General features: G+C 40.7%; 1 pseudogene across 1 annotated transcript in view; it reads right to left on the bottom strand.

Moving 5' to 3' along the window:
• The window catches only part of LOC311232905 (serine/threonine-protein kinase ULK1-like), a 95394-nt pseudogene that overhangs the window by 53917 nt on the left and 24705 nt on the right, over positions 1-16772 (bottom strand). The window contains exon 4 of the transcript XR_014621065.1: positions 183-222. The product of XR_014621065.1 is annotated as a serine/threonine-protein kinase ULK1-like (transcript). The remainder of the gene's footprint in view (positions 1-182; positions 223-16772) is intronic.

The raw sequence follows: 16772 nt of genomic DNA, 5'->3' as shown, positions 1-16772 counted from the left end.
CTTCGTTGACGACCATATTTAGTCATCATTTTTGTTGACCAAATAACACTGCCTGATTCCATATTTCCCAACAACATGTAACACACAAAGAGTGCGTGACGTCACCGGCTTGGGCTTAAACCACCAGAGAGAAATAACAAGAGGCATCATTCATCATCAGCACAACTCTTATCACAACACACCACTCACCTCCATCACCAGGTACACCGAGCTGGCAGTCTCCTACAGGGGAGGGAGGGAGGGAGGGGAGAGAGAGAGAGAGAGAGAGAGAGAGAGAGAGAGAGAGAGAGAAGAGAGAGAGAGAGAGAGAGAGAGAGAGAGAGAGAGAGAGAGAGAGAGAGAGAGAGAGAGAGAGAGAGAGAGAGAGAGAGAGAGAGAGAGAGAGAGACAGAGAGAGAGAGAAGCAGAGAGAGAGAGAGAGAGAGAGAGAGAGAGAGAGAGAGAGAGAGAGAGAGAGAGAGAGAGAGAGAGAGAGAGAGAGAGAGAGAGGAGAGAGAGAGGGAGAGAGAGAGAGAGAGAGAGACAGAGAGAGAGAGAGAGAGAGAGAGAGAGAGAGAGAGAGAGAGAGAGAGAGAGAGAGAGAGAGAGAGAGAGAGAGAAGAGAGAGAGAGAGAAGAGAGAGAGAGAGAGAGAGAGAGAGAGAGAGAGAGAGAGAGAGAGAGAGAGAGAGAGAGAGAGAGAGAGAGAGAGAGAGAGAGAGAGAGAGAGAGAGAGAGAGAGAGAGAGAGAGAGAGAGAGAGGAGAGAGAGAGAGAAGAGAGAGAGAGAGAGAGAGAGAGAGAGAGAGAGAGAAGAGAGAGAGAGAGAGAGACATATGTTACTGACAGAAGAGAATGGGACAGAGTAAACAAATAGCTCAGAGGTCAAAATGTTATGGCGTATGTCTGTGTTTAACCCGTGTGCCTTGTTAGGTAACTGACAGAGTTGTCACGTTAGTGCATGAAAGATTGCATCACGTTCAAGGTCATAAAACGTATTTGTAATATTTCATTCCAATTCTTTTTTCATGAATACCTAACTCAACATATCTATCAAAGATTCCAAAGAGTTCCGAATTGTAAACCCCTTATATTCCCGTTTGTGTTAGGGTTAGGGATAGGGTTAGGGTTAGGGCAGGGGTTAGGGTTGGGGCAGGGGTCGGCAACCTGCGGCTCCCTGAAAAAAGAAAAGAAAAAAGAAAAATAGATGTAAAAAAAATACTTTTTTTTAATTTATTTTGTATCTCTTTTTTTGGAGATCGATGTCATACTGTGACACTGAAATGAAAAAATATTTCATCAACTAAAATATTTAGTCAACAAAAATATTTCATCAACTAAAATATACGTCACACCCCGTGCCTCTCCCTGCCGTCTGCAAGTGGCTAAGCTTACCCCCAGTAAGCTAGCCATGGATAAATCCAAAAACAGGAAAGTCTGAGGAAAATAGAGGGTTTAATTCAGCGTGGACAGATTAATTTGCTTTCACGACTAACGATGCAGGCTTACCTGTATGCCTGATATGTGGTGCGAAATTTGCGAACAACAAAGATTTTCTTTTTATTTTATAGATTTTCCACAAATAAGGGAAGGACTCAAATAGAGCTGATAGTTCAGGGTTTTATTTCAAAGTAGGTCTACATACCAGTGTTTTGTCTCCTCTTCTGTGTTTTATTTAAAAATAGGTCTACACAGCCAGTCTTTTTTCTTCTCTTCATAAGAGTTTGAGGTTTTCCTTTGTTATAACAGGTAAAAACAGCAATAAAAAGTCAAAAATCTTCTTTTTGTTGCTGTATAATTCCATTAATGCATCAAACTGTGTGCTATAAGTATAACGTATAATAAATCGCAAATTACTTTGGGTATGCAATTGTCAGGCTTTTTATGCTAAATGTGGGGTATGCTTGGGGATAACTATATATAAAACGTTATACACTGTGTTATCTTCATTTTAAGGGTAAATAGATTTTGCGGCTCCAGAGGAATTTTATTTTGTGGGAGGGGGGAAAAGTGGCTCTTTTGATAGTAAAGGTTGCTGACCCCTGGGTTAGGGTTATGGTTAGGGTTGGGGTTGGGGTTATGGTTAGGGTTGGGGTTGGGGTTGGGGTTAGGGTTAGGATTAGGTTAGGGGACTGTTCTGGGGTGGGCACGGGCACAGGGATGAGATTTGACCTTCTCCTAATCTTTCTGTCTGGGTAACCCTAACCCTAACCCCCTAATGGCTATTGATGGTAGACATCAATGGCACCTTGTCCTCGTCCCTTCCAGTGACATGTGGGGTCCCCCAAGGAAGCATTTTGGGACCTCAACTGTTTTTAATATATATTAATGACATGAAATCGGCATGCGATTGCAACCTGTTCCTGTTTGCTGACGACTCGGCACTCCTGGTCTCAGACAGGAATAAGTCTAAAGTGGAAAGTGTCCTGAGCAGTGAAATGAAGAAAATCTGCTCCTGGCTCAGTGACAATAAATTGTCTCTACATCTGGGAAAAACAGAGGCCATACTCTTTGGGTCAAACGCCAACCTAAAGAAATCCCAGGGTTTTAAAATTAGAGTAGGTGAAAACATTATTGAGGATAAAGAGGAGGTCACCTACCTGGGCTTTATTTTAAATAACAAACTTTCTAACGAAAAAATGGCACAAAAAGTTATTACTAAGGTCAATCAAAAAACCAAATTTTTATTTAGAATTTCCTCGTTCATAAATAGGAACGCTCTGAGGACCCTAGCTGGAGCCCTCATCCAATGTCACTTTGACTATGCTTGCACTTCATGGTACAGCAACATATCAAAACAAATGAAGACAAAGCTCCAGACCTCCCAAAACAAACTAGTGAGACTCCTGCACAACCTTCACTTTAGGACTCACCTAACGCCAGCCCACTTTAGCAGGCTGGGATGGCTTAGGGTTGAAGAAAGAGTACACCAGCTTAAAATGCTACTGGTTTTTAAAGTACTAAAAGAAACGGTCCCCAAGTACCTAGTCAATTATTTTAATAAAGTAGGAGATGTCCACAAACACGCCACAAGAGGAAGCCCCACGGACCTGGTCCCGCCGAGAGTCAGGACATGCATGGGGAAAGATGCATTTTTTTACTCTGCTACGGTAATGTGGAATGCCCTGCCAACATTTTTAAAACTCCTGAACTCCCCTCTCGGATTTAAATCCGCCCTAAAAACATGGCTCAGCAGCAACTCAAATTGGTCTTAAAATGTTTTTTTTATCTCTTTTATCATAACTTGGCTTTTATTTCTTTTATCATGAGTTGCTTTTAAGGGTTTGCGGATTTTCTTTTAACATTAGTTAACTGTATGAGTTGTCAGGTTAGGTGTTTTTATAATTTTTTTTTTAGAATGTGTCTTGTCAGTGTACATGTCCATTTGTGTTTCTGTGCCTTTTTATGTTCCATGTATGGACCACAATGGAAACAAGCCTTGGCTTTATTGTGTTTTATCCATTTTTGACCTGCGTTATTGACACTGTTATTGTCTTGTCTTTTAAAATGTTTTTTTTGTCATACGATTTGTGTCAAAATAAAGTATTCAATTCAATTCAATTCAAATGGCAGGAAATAAACCACTGGGGTCGTTTTGAAAGCGTATTGTTGGTAACTTTTTTTTTATAGGTTTTCAAAATATAATCTTCTCAAATTCTGTAAATATATGGAAAATAAGCAAATGTTTCCCCTCTGGGATTAAGAAATAAACCATACCATAACAAAGGCTAAATACAGGAAATAGTTGCTAAGGAGGCACAAGGGTTAAATGTGAAAGCATACACATGTGTCACCAAACAGGAAGCACTGAGGACTGATGTTCAGAGACCTTTTTCTCCTGTTCACTGGTGCATTACTGCATGCTATATATTGTATGTATATGTATATACTAACTATACATTATATATGTTATATACTGTAAATTATAGGTTAGATAATAGAAGATAAAATAAGATATTCCTTTATTGATCCCCCTGGGGAAATTCAGGAATTAGGCTTAAAGATCCCCTCCTGATGTATTTTAAAACCTTATCAAATATTTTATATTGAATAACTATTTGTATAAATACATTTTTTCCACCAAATTGTTCAATAAACTACTGAAAATTATTCAGCAGCATCTCTACACATTTACCCTCATTGAGATGCAGGGATCTATTAATATTAGGGATGTTCGATATTGGCTTTTTTATCGATATCCGATATACCGATATTGTAAATGTAATGTAAATGTTAAATAAATGTAAAAAAATAATTATAATAATAATAATTTTTAAAACCGATACCGATCATTTCCGATATCACATTTGAATGCCAATATCGGCCGATAATATCGGTAGGCCGATAATATCGGACATCCCTAATTAATATGCAAATAAGCAACAAGCACCCATTGATATTTATGTATATTGATATCACCAGCTTATATTCTTTCAGGACATGTCAGTATCAGCTTCCTGTGTACGTCAAGTCACCACATACTGGACCCTGATAGGTTGGACCTGTTAGTGACATCACACATGTAACTCAGATTTCAGGGAAGTACAGAGAAGCTCTCTCTCTCCAAGAATGTGAAAAAGGTGCTCTGGTGACGAGTTCTACACAAATAACTATCTGTATAGTTAAAGTCACGCCTCCAAGAGGAGTTAACCATAAATAACAACATGTATAGTTAAAGTCACGCCTCCAAGAGGAGTTAACCATAAATAACAACATGTATAGTTAAAGTCACGCCTCCAAGAGGAGTTAACCATAAATAACAACATGTATAGTTAAAGTCACGCCTCCAAGAGGAGTTAACCATAAATAACTATCTGTATAGTTAAAGTCACGCCTCCAAGAGGAGTTAACCATGAATAACTATCTGTATAGTTAAAGTCACGCCTCCAAGAGGAGTTAACCATAAATAACAACATGTATAGTTAAAGTCACGCCTCCAAGAGGAGTTAACCATAAATAACAACATGTATAGTTAAAGTCACGCCTCCAAGAGGAGTTAACCATAAATAACAATCTGTATAGTTAAAGTCACGCCTCCAAGAGGAGTTAACCATAAATAACAACATGTATAGTTAAAGTCACGCCTCCAAGAGGAGTTAACCATAAATAACTATCTGTATAGTTAAAGTCACGCCTCCAAGAGGAGTTAACCATAAATAACAATCTGTATAGTTAAAGTCACGCCTCCAAGAGGAGTTATCCATAAATAACTATCTGTATAGTTAAAGTCACGCCTCCAAGAGGAGTTAACCATAGATAATTATCTGTATAGTTAAAGTCACGCCTCCAAGAGGAGTTAACCATAAATAACAACATGTATAGTTAAAGTCACGCCTCCAAGAGGAGTTAACCATGAATAACTATCTGTATAGTTAAAGTCACGCCTCCAAGAGGAGTTAACCATAAATAACTATCTGTATAGTTAAAGTCACGCCTCCAAGAGGAGTTAACCATGAATAACTATCTGTATAGTTAAAGCCACGCCTCCAAGAGGAGTTAACCATAAATAACAACATGTATAGTTAAAGTCACGCCTCCAAGAGGAGTTAACCATAAATAACAATCTGTATAGTTAAAGTCACGCCTCCAAGAGGAGTTAACCATAAATAACAACATGTATAGTTAAAGTCACGCCTCCAAGAGGAGTTAACCATAAATAACTATCTGTATAGTTAAAGTCACGCCTCCAAGAGGAGTTAACCATGAATAACTATCTGTATAGTTAAAGTCACGCCTCCAAGAGGAGTTAACCATAAATAACTATCTGTATAGTTAAAGTCACGCCTCCAAGAGGAGTTAACCATAAATAACTATCTGTATAGTTAAAGTCACGCCTCCAAGAGGAGTTAACCATAAATAACAACATGTATAGTTAAAGTCACGCCTCCAAGAGGAGTTAACCATAAATAACTATCTGTATAGTTAAAGTCACGCCTCCAAGAGGAGTTAACCATAAATAACAATCTGTATAGTTAAAGTCACGCCTCCAAGAGGAGTTAACCATGAATAACTATCTGTATAGTTAAAGTCACGCCTCCAAGAGGAGTTAACCATAAATAACTATCTGTATAGTTAAAGTCACGCCTCCAAGAGGTGTTAACCATAAATAACTATCTGTATAGTTAAAGTCACGCCTCCAAGAGGAGTTAACCATAAATAACTATCTGTATAGTTAAAGTCACGCCTCCAAGAGGAGTTAACCATAAATAACTATCTGTATAGTTAAAGTCACGCCTCCAAGAGGAGTTAACCATAAATAACTATCTGTATAGTTAAAGTCACGCCTCCAAGAGGAGTTAACCATAAATAACTATCTGTATAGTTAAAGTCACGCCTCCAAGAGGTGTTAACCATAAATAACTATCTGTATAGTTAAAGTCACGCCTCCAAGAGGAGTTAACCATAAATAACTATCTGTATAGTTAAAGTCACGCCTCCAAGAGGAGTTAACCATAAATAACTATCTGTATAGTTAAAGTCACGCCTCCAAGAGGAGTTAACCATAAATAACAACATGTATAGTTAAAGTCACGCCTCCAAGAGGAGTTAACCATAAATAACTATCTGTATAGTTAAAGTCACGCCTCCAAGAGGAGTTAACCATGAATAACTATCTGTATAGTTAAAGTCACGCCTCCAAGAGGAGTTAACCATAAATAACTATCTGTATAGTTAAAGTCACGCCTCCAAGAGGAGTTAACCATAAATAACAACATGTATAGTTAAAGTCACGCCTCCAAGAGGAGTTAACCATAAATAACTATCTGTATAGTTAAAGTCACGCCTCCAAGATGAGTTAACCATAAATAACAACATGTATAGTTAAAGTCACGCCTCCAAGAGGAGTTAACCATAAATAACAACATGTAGTTAAAGTCACGCCTCCAAGAGGAGTTAACCATAAATAACAACATGTATAGTTAAAGTCACGCCTCCAAGAGGAGTTAACCATGAATAACTATCTGTATAGTTAAAGTCACGCCTCCAAGAGGAGTTAACCATAAATAACTATCTGTATAGTTAAAGTCACGCCTCCAAGAGGAGTTAACCATAAATAACTATCTGTATAGTTAAAGTCACGCCTCCAAGAGGAGTTAACCATGAATAACTATCTGTATAGTTAAAGTCACGCCTCCAAGAGGAGTTAACCATAAATAACTATCTGTATAGTTAAAGTCACGCCTCCAAGAGGAGTTAACCATAAATAACTATCTGTATAGTTAAAGTCACGCCTCCAAGAGGAGTTAACCATACATAACTATCTGTATAGTTAAAGTCACGCCTCCAAGAGGAGTTAACCATAAATAACTATCTGTATAGTTAAAGTCACGCCTCCAAGAGGAGTTAACCATGAATAACTATCTGTATAGTTAAAGTCACGCCTCCAAGAGGAGTTAACCATAAATAACTATCTGTATAGTTAAAGTCATGCCTCCAAGAGGAGTTAACCATAAATAACTATCTGTATAGTTAAAGTCACGCCTCCAAGAGGAGTTAACCATGAATAACTATCTGTATAGTTAAAGTCACGCCTCCAAGAGGAGTTAACCATAAATAACTATCTGTATAGTTAAAGTCACGCCTCCAAGAGGAGTTAACCATAAATAACAACATGTATAGTTAAAGTCACGCCTCCAAGAGGAGTTAACCATAAATAACTATCTGTATAGTTAAAGTCACGCCTCCAAGAGGAGTTAACCATAAATAACTATCTGTATAGTTAAAGTCACGCCTCCAAGAGGAGTTAACCATAAATAACTATCTGTATAGTTAAAGTCACGCCTCCAAGAGGAGTTAACCATAAATAACAACATGTATAGTTAAAGTCACGCCTCCAAGAGGAGTTAACCATAAATAACAACATGTATAGTTAAAGTCACGCCTCCAAGAGGAGTTAACCATAAATAACTATCTGTATAGTTAAAGTCACGCCTCCAAGAGGAGTTAACCATGAATAACTATCTGTATAGTTAAAGTCACGCCTCCAAGAGGAGTTAACCATAAATAACTATCTGTATAGTTAAAGTCACGCCTCCAAGAGGAGTTAACCATGAATAACTATCTGTATAGTTAAAGTCACGCCTCCAAGAGGAGTTAACCATAAATAACTATCTGTATAGTTAAAGTCACGCCTCCAAGAGGAGTTAACCATAAATAACTATCTGTATAGTTAAAGTCACGCCTCCAAGAGGAGTTAACCATAAATAACAACATGTATAGTTAAAGTCACGCCTCCAAGAGGAGTTAACCATAAATAACTATCTGTATAGTTAAAGTCACGCCTCCAAGAGGAGTTAACCATAAATAACTATCTGTATAGTTAAAGTCACGCCTCCAAGAGGAGTTAACCATGAATAACTATCTGTATAGTTAAAGTCACGCCTCCAAGAGGAGTTAACCATAAATAACAACATGTATAGTTAAAGTCACGCCTCCAAGAGGAGTTAACCATGAATAACTATCTGTATAGTTAAAGTCACGCCTCCAAGAGGAGTTAACCATGAATAACTATCTGTATAGTTAAAGTCACGCCTCCAAGAGAAGTTAACCATAAATAACAACATGTATAGTTAAAGTCACGCCTCCAAGAGGAGTTAACCATAAATAACTATCTGTATAGTTAAAGTCACGCCTCCAAGAGGAGTTAACCATAAATAACTATCTGTATAGTTAAAGTCACGCCTCCAAGAGGAGTTAACCATAAATAACTATCTGTATAGTTAAAGTCACGCCTCCAAGAGGAGTTAACCATAAATAACAACATGTATAGTTAAAGTCACGCCTCCAAGAGGAGTTAACCATGAATAACTATCTGTATAGTTAAAGTCACGCCTCCAAGAGGAGTTAACCATGAATAACTATCTGTATAGTTAAAGTCACGCCTCCAAGAGGAGTTAACCATAAATAACAACATGTATAGTTAAAGTCACGCCTCCAAGAGGAGTTAACCATAAATAACAACATGTATAGTTAAAGTCACGCCTCCAAGAGGAGTTAACCATGAATAACTATCTGTATAGTTAAAGTCACGCCTCCAAGAGGAGTTAACCATAAATAACTATCTGTATAGTTAAAGTCACGCCTCCAAGAGGAGTTAACCATGAATAACTATCTGTATAGTTAAAGTCACGCCTCCAAGAGGAGTTAACCATAAATAACTATCTGTATAGTTAAAGTCACGCCTCCAAGAGGAGTTAACCATAAATAACAACATGTATAGTTAAAGTCACGCCTCCAAGAGGAGTTAACCATGAATAACTATCTGTATAGTTAAAGTCACGCCTCCAAGAGGAGTTAACCATAAATAACTATCTGTATAGTTAAAGTCACGCCTCCAAGAGGAGTTAACCATGAATAACTATCTGTATAGTTAAAGTCACGCCTCCAAGAGGAGTTAACCATAAATAACAACATGTATAGTTAAAGTCACGCCTCCAAGAGGAGTTAACCATAAATAACTATCTGTATAGTTAAAGTCACACCTTTATCCAAAGCACTTTACAATTTGTTCCTCATATTTTACCCATTCACTCACACACTCACACACCGACAGTGGAGGCAACCGTGCAAGGTGCCAACCTGCTCATCGGGAGCAGTTAGGGGTTACGTTTGATTGATTGATTGAAAACTTTATTAACAGATTGCAGAATGGGTACAATACAGTACGGCTCAATACAACAACTGCTAAGAGGATGAAGACCAGAAAAATACGTTTGTCTTGTTTACATCAGGGTCTTCCATTTTCAATTAATCAAAACATTTAGAGACATACAAATATACAAATATACAGTACTATGCTCTACCTACTGAGCCACTGTCGCCCCTGTATAGTCAAAGACAAAGTCACACCTCCAAGAGGAGTTAACCATAATCACTAGTGTTACGAAGGATCAGATTAAACCGAATATATATATTTATTGATTGATATATATTGCATAATATTTGTATATCGTTTGATATCCCTTGTGTATTCCTTGTACATATACACGGAATATCCCTTTAGCCTAGTACAGACCATAATATTTCGTTCTCCTATTGGACAGCGGCCCCTTAGGCGCCATTGCCATACCTCCAAGGTCTGGTTCAAAGTCACCGCCAAAGACTTGCCTGGACATGAACGGTTCTGCGCAAGGATATGAGACAGGAATAAAGCTGGTACTAGTTTGTTCACCTAACGTATAAATACGGCGCAGGTGAATACAGAAGTAGAGTTACCCAATAAGTTGAAGCCTCACCCACGATACAACGTGCGGTGAAGTATGGCCTGTTTGGCCCCAAATAGAGCATTGAGACCGCGTGCGAATTAATAACTGAAGTATCAGAGTTTAACGCTGTACCGTCGAGTTCGACCTATTCTATTAATTCAGTAATAGTCTATTTATGTATAGTGTATCGTGCGGCTACCGTTCTACAGTGACCAGCATCACCAACGTTTCCTTATACCAGCTAGTGTGCTTATCCAGGCTGGGCGGCTTACCCTGGCGCTTTCACCCGAGGAGCCCTAGACGAGGACCGTGTGGATCATGTACACTGGATAACCTACCGACGACTGCATAGCCCTTTTCAGCTGGATTATATTTGCTTTTGGTCCTGTAATTGATGGAGCGGAGAATCGCCTACACCCACAATTGTGTGGGATTTACCCTGTGAGGAGCCACGTCGAGCCCGCCTCTCAGAAGCCTGAGGCCGGCTAGCTTTCTTCCATGCGGAGCTGCATGCTACGGAGAACAGCTGTATTCGTATGCGGATCAAGAGATTATTGCACCGTCTCCTGTACTTGGAGTCTCTTTATCATCGTTGACCCAGACTCTACTACCGACAAATCCTCTCCCCTTGCTGGCTTACGACCGGAGGGACCCTACCAGTATCTCCCGCTATCTTACCAGAGTACCATAGATATAATTCCTAAGATTCAGGTTGTATTATTATCTCCTGCGTAATATGAGAATGGACATACGTTATTGATTTGCCTACGCACATTCCTTTGCCTTATAAGCGTATCCAAAATAAAGTATATTATGTACTATCATTGCTGCTAATAAATACTTAAACCCAGTTTTGTGTGGAACCGAGTCATTGTGGGAAGTGTTCATCATAAGATACCTGTGTACTGTATGGCCAGTAGTAATGTACATAAGACAGTAGTGGTTTAATGATACCATACTTATTAATACAGTCAGGGAATTGTACCCCTCAGTTACAACTAGTGTTTAACTGCCGGGAAAAAATCCTCTCTTCTCATCTCTGCTCTCTCAATCCTCTCCTCTCATCTCTGCTCTCTCCTCTTATCACTTGTGACGTACGTGGGTTGGTCATTATCATTATTACTGTATTTGGAAGACCATGTGAACATCAGATTAGTATCATTTGTATGTGTGTGTGTGTGTGTGTGAACATGAGAGCTAATGATATCTCTTCTTCTCTTCCTGTGAGGTGCTGCCCGTCCCTACACTGAAGGGTGCTGATTGCCTAATGAGGGACAGCTGATGGCAATCACATCGAGAGGGACGGGTGCACAAGTAGCTGACAGCACACACACGTCGGGGCGCCTCATTGTGTCACTTTCCAGTGACCACCGTGTATGAGGTTGCCTTGTTTGCCACTGCGTGTGGATATATATATATATATATATATATGTACATTCATATAATGTGTGGCCGAGTATGTATATGCAGTTAGCCCCATTGCCATAGACCTGATGGACTGATGATTGTGCCAGCCTTTTCTGCACATTGTGTATGGAACCGTGTGCTCTTTGATGTTCATACGGCCACATAGTACAGTAGCCTCAAGGTTTGTCTATCTTGGCTTGAGTTGCCTTATATGTATGTCTTGTTTGTCCTCCCCTACCTTTTTCCCTGTGCACCATGGAGGAGGTTTAAACCCCTACCTCCATTCAATATATAATTTACTATTTGGAAAACGTCTTGTGTTGTGTCTTTTTTACCTACCTGGGACATTGTTTTGAAACGCATTTACTGAGAGAGGCTGCTTTTGCTCATGTGCAGCCATCTCCAGTTGTTATTCTGTGTGGTCCTTAGACCTTCGTACATGACATCACTGTTATCTCTCTCCTCCGTAAACACCATGATCAAAACCGCAAAAAAAATATTTCATCAATGACAAAACTGAGGAAAACAAAAACAAACCACGTGAACTTTGGAAATTACTCAATAATCAACTAGGCTGCAGTAAAAAAAGTAAAACCAGATTTACAAACATAAACATAAAGACGGACAACACGCTCATCACAGACAAGCTGGATGTAGGCAATTACTTAAACATTTTCTTCACAAACATAGCCACAACACTGGTAAACAAACTACCCTCCCACTCAGGGCATTATGGGGTAGAACTAGGGTACCTTTCACATTTTAACCGATACCGGTACCGGTACCTGTGAATCGATACCGGTAGCCAACGGTACCTTTTTTCGGTACTTTAGTCTCTAAAAATGTTATCTACCTACCTCAGTTGTAAAAAAAAAAGATTCCAAACTTAATATTTAATAAATAAATAATGTATTATTATTACTTTATTATTATTTACATCTTACTGATGTAAAGTATTTTACAACTGATTAAACAAACAAACAATCTAGCAGCAATGAACTACTCTGCTGCTGATTGAGTATTCAAGCAGTTATTTTCGCTCCACACTCACTGTGTGCTTCTCCCCCGCTTTGGAGAAGACCCGCTCTGCGGTGTGTGTGTGGCTTGTTTACCGACGTCACATCCGCTACTCTTCTGTCCTGAGTTGTGCCGGCGTGCACTGTAGCCCTAGGAGCTAACGTTATGTCAGACGGTTAGCTTAGCTAACGTCAGCTTAAGTCTAAGAACGGTAAACGGGTTACAAATATGTGAAACTATCGAAGGAGTTCCGACCGCTAAAAATAAAACCCACCACGGCAGCGCGAGCACATAGCTAAAAACGTTTCGAGAGGAGTGGAAGTTTGGAGATAGACAGTAGTGTTTCAAGAGACTGGCTACAGTAATATGATGCTGGGCTGTAGTGATCAGTTGTTCCGTGTGGCGCAAGTATGTAAAAAAGAAAAACAGAAACAACATGTTTGTCATCTGTAGTAAATAAATGAAGCTGGAATCCATTCGTGACCATGCACAGAGCCAGTGTCCCATTGTGTCCCGGATTCAATCTCCTCTCCTCTAAAGATGCTCTGTCGCTAGGCTAACAGCCATGTCAGACAGAGCAAATGTGGAAACTGAGCTACACTTTCTAACAACCTGCCCACTACAAAGATAGATATCAGAGACATTATACTCCTTTACGTCAAATGTATATACTCCCTTTTCTGGACTCTTTTCGTATCACAAACAGTACTGTATTTGTAAATCTGGTATGTCATAAATGTATAGATGTAGCAGTACTGTCTATCTGTATGTCATGTATGTCATATATGTCCTGATGAATTGAAAATGGGGGACCCTGATGTAAACAAGACGAAAGTCTTTCTCTGGTCTGCATCCCCTTAACAATTGTGTGTATTGAGCTGTACTGTATTGTACCCATTCTGCAATCTGTTAATAAAGTTTTCAATCAATCAATCAATCCCCAGTCCCCATGAATTGCAAACACCAAAAGAGAGTTTGAAAACATGTATTGTGCCTTAACGTGCAGTTTCGTTTTTGCGGTCAACAAAACGTGACGTCATCGGACTTTTAAATTTTTTTGCGCATTGTACCGAAAGTTGGCACCGGCGGATCTCACGTGAATCGATACTCGGTAGTACCGACGTGTTTCGGTAGGTACCTTTAAAAGTACCGAATTCGGTACCCATCCCTAGGTAGAACACATAGTAGCATACTACAAAAACCTAGGGGTCTAGGGCGGTCAGGTGGCGTAGCGGAGATTGCGCTTGTCATCAACGCAGGAGACGCTGGGTTCGAGCCCAGCTCTCGGCGTTGCTACCAGCTTGGCTGGCCGTTCATACTAATACAATTGGCAGTATTAGGGGGTGGGAAAGCTGGCGGGTGGGAATCTGGCGCTGTGGACAGTGACGCCTACAGGTCAGGTCTCGGCGCTTGCTAAGCGGGGCAGGACTTGGTGGAGATAGCGTGCCCTCCCACACGTTACACTCCACCAATGAGAGTCCTTGCTGCCAAGTGGAAAGAGCGTCACTGGCTTGACGGCGCACGTCTCAGAGGAAGCGTGCGTTCGACATCAGGACATCACCCTTGTACCGACTCGTAGGAGAACATGCAAACAACAACCAGGTAGGGGAGGGGGGGAATTGGCACAATGACTAAATTGGGACGGGGAGAAAATCAGAGAAAAATAGGAGAAAGAGAAGGTAAAAAAGAAAGAAAAAAAAAAACCTAGGGGTCCGCAAAGACGACTTCAAACTGGAAATGTGACAACAGATGAGGTACTCAAAAAAACTGAGCGCCCTCCAACCTAACAAGGCCACTGGTCATGACAACATCCCCTCCAAATTCCTCAAGAGACTTAGCAGCCGCCATCACCCCAGTCATCACACACATAATAAACCTCTCCATAAAACAGGGACACGTCCCCAAGAGTGACCCCTCTGCACAAAAAGGGCAGCAAATTAGACCCAGGCAACTACCGCCCTGTTTCTATTCTTACCTCTATCTCGAAAGTCATGGAAAAAATTGTCTACGAACAGGTAGAAAAGTACCTAGCGGAAAAAAATCTAATCTACGAATTCCAATCTGGCTTCAGAACATCCCACTCCACTGACACATGCCTTCTCTATTTGAACGACCACATCAAACAAGAGGTGGACGTGGGCAAATACTGCGGCATGGTCATGCTGGACCTACAAAAGGCCTTCGACACTGTCAATCACTCCATTCTGATTGACAAGCTAAAAGCAATTGGTTTTGATAGTTTATCAGTGAGCTGGATGCAATCCCACCTTGAGGGGAGAGAACAGATGGTGGAGGTAAACGGTACCCTATCCCCCCCCCCTCACAGTGAGCTGTGGTGTTCCACAAGGAAGCATACTAGGACCGCTACTCTTCCTAATTTATGCAAAATGCAACTTGTTCTTGTTCGCGGACGACTCAGCCCTGCTGGTCTCTGACAAGAATAAGTTACAGGTTGAAAAAAACCCTCAGCTCAGAACTCGGCAGAATCTGCACCTGGCTCGCTGATAACAAACTATCATTACACCTGGGTAAAACAGAGTCCATTCTCTTCGGATCAAATAACAAACTCAGCAAGACCGACGGCTTCTCAGTTACAGTGGGTGACAATATTGTCACAAGGAAAGATGAAATTACATACCTAGGTTCCATCCTAGAGGCAAATCTTTCCTGTGACAAAATGGCATCCAAGGTAATAAAAAAAGTCAACCAACGAACTAGATTCTTGTACCGGATCTCCTCTCTGGTAAACAAGAATACCCTGAAGACTCTGGCAGGAGCACTCATTCAAGGGTACTACGACTATGCTTGCACCTCATGGTACCGAAGCACCTCAAAGGCGCTAAAAACAAGATTACAAACATCTCAAAACAAACTGGTCAGACTACTGCTTGACCTTACTCCTAGAACCCACCTCACCCCTGCCCACTTTGACTACCTAGGATGGCTTAGAGTAGACGACAGAGTACAGCAACTTGCAATGGGCCTGGTCTACAAGATACACTATACGACTAAGGTACCCATGTACATGTCAAAATACTTCCCAAAGGTCAGTGAATACCACAACCACAACACCAGAGGAAGCTCAACAAATCATGTTAAACCCAGATTCGGCTCAAACAAGGGACTAAACACGTTTAGCAATTATGCCACATCAATGTGGAACGCCCTACCCAAAGCTGTAAAGGAATGTGAATCCCTACCCATATTCAAAACCGCTCTTAAAGAGCACCTATGGAAGGCTGCAATTCAAAACTGGCCACCGTAAATGTCTAAACCCCCCCACCCCCACCCCCTCCTAATAGACAGTCTCCTCCCCACCGTATGTATATATTCTCTCCCCACCGTATGTATATTTCTCTCCCGCCCACCCACCCCCTCCTAATGTACAGTCTCCTCCCCATAATATGTATATACTCTCTGTCAGGATCTATGGGTAACAGTACTGTATATTTGCATATCGTATATGTCACAAATGTAACAGTACTAAATACCTGTATGTCATGTATGTCCCTATGCCATAAATGATAAATGTCATGATGTCATGTATGTTGTGTATGTCATAAATGTCACTATGAATTGAAAATGGGGGACCCTGATGTAAACAAGACGAAAGTCTTTCTCTGGTCTGCATCCCCTTAACAATTGTGTGTATTGAGCCGTACTGTATTGTACCCATTCTGCAATCTGTTAATACAGTTTTCATTCATTCATTCATTCATTCATTCACTCACTCCTCTCTCCTCTCTTATCACTGTTCTCTCTCTCCTTTCTTCTCATCTCTGCTCTCTCAATCCTTTCCTCTCATCGCTCTCTCTCTCCTCTCTTTTCTCACCACAGTTCTCTCTCTCTCCCTCTCTCTATCTCTCTCTCTGTCTGTAGAAAAACAAGTCCTAAGTGCGGCCCCCACTTGAAAGGCCCGTCTTATCACATAGCAACAGATGACCTGCTCTCCGCCCGCCCCTGTCACACTCTCGTTCAGACAACCAATCACAGGCTGAGTGTAGTGCTGCTGAGTCAGCACTTTTGAAGTTTGCCATTTGTTTTTGGCCTGGTTGGAGAAAGGCAGCAGAAGCCAGCCAACCAGCCAACCAGCCAGCCAGCCAGCCAGCCAGCCAACCAGCCAGCCAGCCAACCAGCCAGCCAGCCAGCCAGCCAACCAACCAGCC

This window comes from Notolepis coatsorum (assembly GCF_963971535.1).
Source record: "Notolepis coatsorum genome assembly, chromosome: 8".
In the NCBI taxonomy this organism is placed as follows: Eukaryota; Metazoa; Chordata; class Actinopteri; order Aulopiformes; family Paralepididae; genus Notolepis; species Notolepis coatsorum.
The sequence above is the reverse complement of the archived record's forward strand: the minus strand, read 5'-3'. Positions and strand labels throughout refer to the sequence as shown.